This window comes from Molothrus ater, chromosome 3 (genome assembly GCF_012460135.2).
Source record: "Molothrus ater isolate BHLD 08-10-18 breed brown headed cowbird chromosome 3, BPBGC_Mater_1.1, whole genome shotgun sequence".
Taxonomy (NCBI): domain Eukaryota; kingdom Metazoa; phylum Chordata; class Aves; order Passeriformes; family Icteridae; genus Molothrus; species Molothrus ater.
The window spans coordinates 87,239,898-87,245,897 of record NC_050480.2 but is presented as its reverse complement, the minus strand read 5'-3'; positions in this window follow the sequence as shown (position 1 = coordinate 87,245,897).

The window sequence follows — 6,000 nt, the reverse complement described above, 5'->3', positions numbered from 1 at the left end:
CTGGGTTCAAATGTCCCTGCTGAACCCTCCTTTGGCAATGGGTCCAATTCTCCACTCCTGTGGCAACACAGATGTCAAAGTGCTACCACAACAGGTCTCACTTTAGCTCCTCTCTCAGGCCCAGAAGGGACTTTCATACCTGAAGGCTTGTTTTTGTTCCTTTTTATTTAACAGTCTTATTTCCCACCACTGTTTCATGGATCTAATAAAAGCTATCAGCTCCTCTTACAGAGTGACTTGCTGCCATTCTGGTTTGGTAGTATTTCAACCCTCCTCGATACACAGCTTGTTCAAGCCTATGGGACTGTGGAAGGTGTGGATGGATGATCTCAAGGACCACAACTATCATGTGCAACCCTCTGCATTCTTCCAGCTTCTTCAAGCAGTCCCTCTTCAGACCTAAGTCCTTGCACTGCACCAGCCTTGAACATGTGTTGTATAAAGCTGGATGAGGACTTCATATGGGATCTCAGGAGAATGGAGTAGATGGGGAGAATCCTCCTCCTCCACCTGTGGCCACATTTCTTTTGATGCAGCCCAGGATACGTTTGGGCTTCTGAGCTGCATATGCACATTGCCAGATCGTGTCCAATATACCAACTGCCCTAAATTCTTGTCTGCAGGGCTGAACCCACTTTCATGTATGTATATATTCAAGGTGCCTTGCTGCTTTTTCCAGGCACTTTTCATTTCTTTCATTGCAGACTGTAAAGAGCCCTTCAGCATCCATTCCATACATCATCCCCTTTGCTGACCACTACCAAAACTGTATTTCAGCAGGACCTATCAGTTCTCTACATTTGTTTAAAAAACTAAAGTGCCAAATAGGAATTTTCTTGCCTGAACTTAATAGCTCAGACACCTTTGGCAAAGATTTCTTTATGTTTTCCCATTACTGACATCTGATGGCTTTGCTGCATGACTGGCCTCTGCTGCTCTCTGGACTGGGTTTCAGGGACCACCAACCTCCCCTGCAGAGGCAGGCACTGACACACAGCCCTGCTGCCACCTCTGCAAGAAAGAGCTGAGGGATGTCATGTACGATGTATGGGGCCACATTGTCTGGGAGGACAGTATTACAAAACAAGTGGCAATAAAAACTTCACAGTAACTCAGAATGGGATGTATCACATGTTCATCAGATAGGTTCAGTCTTAGCTTTTTTTCCCCCCTAGTTTTTATATTAGTTGCTAGGGAAACCACTTTCCTGGTGATGAGTGTAGTTCAGAGACATTTACAAGACAAGAATGAATTGTATTTATAGAGTGTTTCAAAATGTTTATTGGAATTTGTGAAACGGGATGCACAGTGATTTAAGTGGAAAAAAATCTAAATGTAGATCACAAAATAACAGTGTACTATAATACATGAAGGTCAACTCACCAAACTTTTTTTTAGTCATTGAGTTACTCCCACACTAATTCCAAACTTGGCATGTTTTATGATTTTTCAGATCATTAACTCAAAGAAGGAAACTTTGATCAACATTTGTAACAACCTTTAAGACACAAAAAGAGAAATTAATAGGAGCCATGAACACTTGTGCTTCAGGAGGTGAGCAGCAGTATTAGGGACAGGCAAGGCTGCTGGGGCTGGTGTCCCATAGCTGGGATTCCTCAGTCCAGTCACAGAGGTGAGGGACCACACAGGGCAGGGCTCCTGCCATGGCCATCTGGCTCTGTCTCACCTTGTCTCTCCTCTGAATTCCTTGCCTCTCCACTGCAGTGCTGCCAGCATCACCCCTGAGCAGTAGTGCCATTCACATGTGTGGCTGGGAGGCTCCTTGGTAATTGTTTCCACACCAAAGTTCTATCAGTTCCCCTTACACTCACCAACCACTTCCTCTGTTTTTAGAAACTTCCAGCAAAGGGGATTTGATAACCAATCCTGTTCCATGGCTTCTCTGTTCTAATCCCAGCTGGTAGCATTTTTTCACTCATCTGACTTTCTTTCCTGCAAATCAGCCATTTCTTCAAGTCTTTTAAGATGGGTAGAATCCAGTTACTAAGTTTCACAGGTTTCCTAAGGGTCTATTACAATCAAACCTCCCTAAAAGATAATTACTACAAACCTTTCTCCCTGCCTGAGAAGGAAGAGCCTTTTTGTTGGTTTGCCTTTGAGTCTTATTCAAAAGGTTTCCAAAATGAAACCTACTCCAGTGATCTCAGCTCCCCTGAGTAGCTCCCTGCCATAGAAGAGCCATCCCCCTTGCAGCTTCCATGTTTGTAATCCTGCGCAAGCAGGACTGTCCTGCAGTTTGGGGTGACCCAAAATTCATGCAGTGTTCATGCAGCGTTCATCACACCCAGCCTGTTTCCAACAGAAACAAATTTCAGGCTCAAGGAGGACAGGTTCTTAATTTTTAAAAAGGAGGAACTAAACCTTTATGATTTTTTCTTAGGTTAGACACAGAAAGTCTTTCCAGATTTATAACCTCCCAGGGTCATTTCCAAGCTCTTGAAGCAACTTCTATGCTGGCAGCAACTCCCTCCACTTCAGGTACATTCAGCACGATGGGTCAATGTAGCACCAAATTTAGTTCTGTTTACAAAGATACCAATCCCATCTCTGACCTTCACAAAAATTAATTTTTCAATGTGTTTGGGACATGTGAAAAGAAACATATATGTATCATTGCTTTAAGCCTCTTTTACCAGTTCTAAGGTACTGTGCCCAACTGGGCAGTGATAAGAATAGTAGAATCATAGGATGGTTTGGGTTGGAAGGGACCTTAAAGATCATTTAGCTCCAAACCCCACTGGAATGGGCCAGGACACCTTCCACTAGAGCAGATTACTTAGAGCCCCATCCAGGCCCCCTCTAGGTACTGGAAGGTACTATAATGTCATCCCAGTGCTTCTTCTCCTCCAGGCTGAACAGCCTCAGCTCTCTGAGCCTGTCTTCATAGAAAAAGGTTTTGAGCCCTGTGATCAACTTATGGCTTCCTCATTCCAAGATGGACAGGTCCATCTTTCTTGTGCTGGGAGCCCCAGACCTCGATGCAGCACTCCAGTCTAGGCAGAGTCTCACGAGAGCATAGTGGAGTGGGAGAATCAGAGGTGAAAGAGCACTGGATGCATGATCCTCTGATCCTATACTTAAGAAAATATGATGAATGCTCAGGTTATTCAGATTAACTTCATTAAGAAACACCAATTGATCTGTGAGGATCCACCCATAGGTAACCCTGTGACCTTGTTCTCTCCTGCAGAAAATGGTTTTCTGCAAGGCCCATGTGCAGCAAAGGATTAGGAAGCCAGTAGAGGTGCAAGGAGGTCAGGGTGTAGATGATTACACAGGCAAAATGGTTTATTCTGGCTTATTGCTGTTTCTGATGGCTGTAGCTACTGGCAAAGCTAACACAAATCCCCATACATGGCGTGGATGATGATACTACATTCCTGAGCTCTTAGCTCTGAAAGCACTGGGCTTAGTATCTAAGGCTAATTCTTTAGGAGCAACCTCTGTGCTTGCTCTGAAGCAAGTATTGTTATATATAAGGACTCTTTTGAGGCCCTCAGAGCATTACAATGTTCCTCAGAATCCTACATTAGCCAGGCTGTATTTTACAGAAACCTAACTTCGATGTTTGGAGGATTTTGACTCATGCAGCATTTAAAGGTGAAATAGACACATAATGATAAGGAACTATAGGACTGTGCCCCCTTTGTCCCCTCAAAAAGGAAAGAAGCTCAGAAGTTTCTCTCCTTGATTCGGTGAAAAAGCCACCTCATAGGCCTAGAGGACTTCACCTCAAACTTAAGGATAGCTAATTGGACTGGAGCAAAAAAGTCCTGCCTGGGCAACTTACTAGAAGAGAACAAAGAAACTAATTACTTTTGTAAGGTGTTATACCAGGAGCAAGGACCTCCTGCACCTGGCTCAGTTTTTCTCTGTTATTTTGCCTTTTATTAAACCTTTTTGTTTCCAACACTGCAAAAGAAGCCATCCTGCTGGTTTTTATGCCTCCAAGGGTAGCTGAGCTATCTTGGGTGTGTTATAGGCCTCCAAGAGGTTATGAGACCTGGCTCAAGGAGGCTACTATAACAAGGAACTACCTACAAGGCAGCAACTGCACATCTGAATTTATTAGTGCATTTATCCTGAGAACATCAGGTTGAGAAAGGGTAATGTTTTTGTATCAGTCCCAGCAAAGGGAAAATGAGAAAACAGAACAGGGATTTGACCCACATCTCTCCAGCCCTGGAAACATACACTGTGTTTCTTCTGGCTTTCCTCTCCCCAGGACCTCTACCTTTGCATGTGAAAAAAATTGCAGGTCAGACTGAGCAAAGACATATTTTCTTTTCAACCCCTTGTACAAAGCTCCTGCCCCTGGGAAGATTGGTGAGGCTATGGACTATTTTCTACAATATGGTCCTAAATGTATTTTCTATATTTTTAAATGAAACAAGGTTGTCAAACTTCTGGTGGTAGAGAAAACTCCAGCTGAGGAAGCTTTAGGGGATACATCTCCATTCATTGTAGAGAGCTTTTCTTTCCTTGTGGTCTTTGGGATATTTAGTAATCTGTGTTTCTGGTATTCCTGGCAATTTTGCTCTGCTTTCCCTCAGGGTAGTAATTTGGGGATTTTTAATAATTATGGTTCAGAAGTCAGTGTTTTACTTCATTGCAAGCAATATGTAGAAGTGACCCCTGTGGTGGATCTCAGCAGGGACATGGCTGGGAAAAGGCTCTATACTGAATCAGGATCAGTCAGCATAGATTGCAGGAGTCAGATTCAACTTTGGGTGTTTAGATGTGCAATTCCAATTGCTATTCATGCTCTGCTTTGATTACTGATTGCATCTATTTTACCCTGACACCAGCTGACTTCCTTAATTTTTCTTTTTAAATGAACTGTATCATTTTCCCATCCTCCTCTGCCTCTCCTTGATCCCCATGCCGTGTAAATCCTCTTCCTCCCTGAGCTGCTGCAGTCCCCAGGCACTAAGGGGTTTTTGTCTTTCACAAGGTGAACTTCCCCAACATTGCTCATCTCCTGAACCAGGAGGACTCACCATCAATGCAGGGGAAACAGGTTAGGGAACACTTAAACAAACCCAACATATGTGAGTCCATGGGCCCTGATGGGATGCACCCATGATCACAGAGGAAGCTGGCAGGTGTTATTGTGAGGTCACTCTCAAAAATCATGAAAAGTCATCGTGATTGGGAGGGTCTGAAGACTGGAAGAAAGCAATGCAACTTTTGTCTTCAAGGAGAATAAGAAAGAGGATCTGGGAAACTACACATTGCCCAGCTACGCCTTGAAATGTGCAAAGGTAATGAAAAAAATCCTCTTCATAACTTTGCAAACACACAGAAGACTAAAAAGTGATTAAGGCCAGTCAGCCTGCATTTATGAAAGGGAAACTGTGCTTAACCAACCTCAGAGCAGTCTACAGTGAGAGGACTGGCTTGGTGGATTGAGGAGAAAGCAGTGGGTATTTTTTATCTTGTCATTAGCCTGTCTTTCAGCACAGTCTTCCAAAACATCCTCAGAGACAAGCTGATGAAGTATGGGATTGTTAAGTGGACAGTGAGGTGGACTGAAACCTCTGCTATGTTGGGATTCTGGTAACAGTTAGGATCAGCCATAGCTCTTCTCATACCAGAGAGCTGCAGTCTCCAGATGTTTCTGTTTTAATCAGCCACGTGCAGTGTGGCATATGCAGGAAGTTATCTGCAATGTGGCATATGAAACACCCTGGGGCAGCAGGACACAGCCTTTGTGGCCCTGAAGACAGCAGCATCAGCAATGTGGTTGCCACAAGCATGCTCTCCTTGTTGTATTATTTGATTTCTGTGAGCAATGTGAGATGATCTCCTGTACAGCATAGATGATGTCTTAGGGGACAGGACAAGTGAGGAAGGTCTTTGGCCAGCTTTTCACTCTGAGCTCATTTCTGCTGTTTCCAGTTAGTAAGTGAGGAAGCTGAACTATCTTGGGGGGGCATGTCTCAGATAAGTTTTTTTCACTTCTACAAATCAGATTTA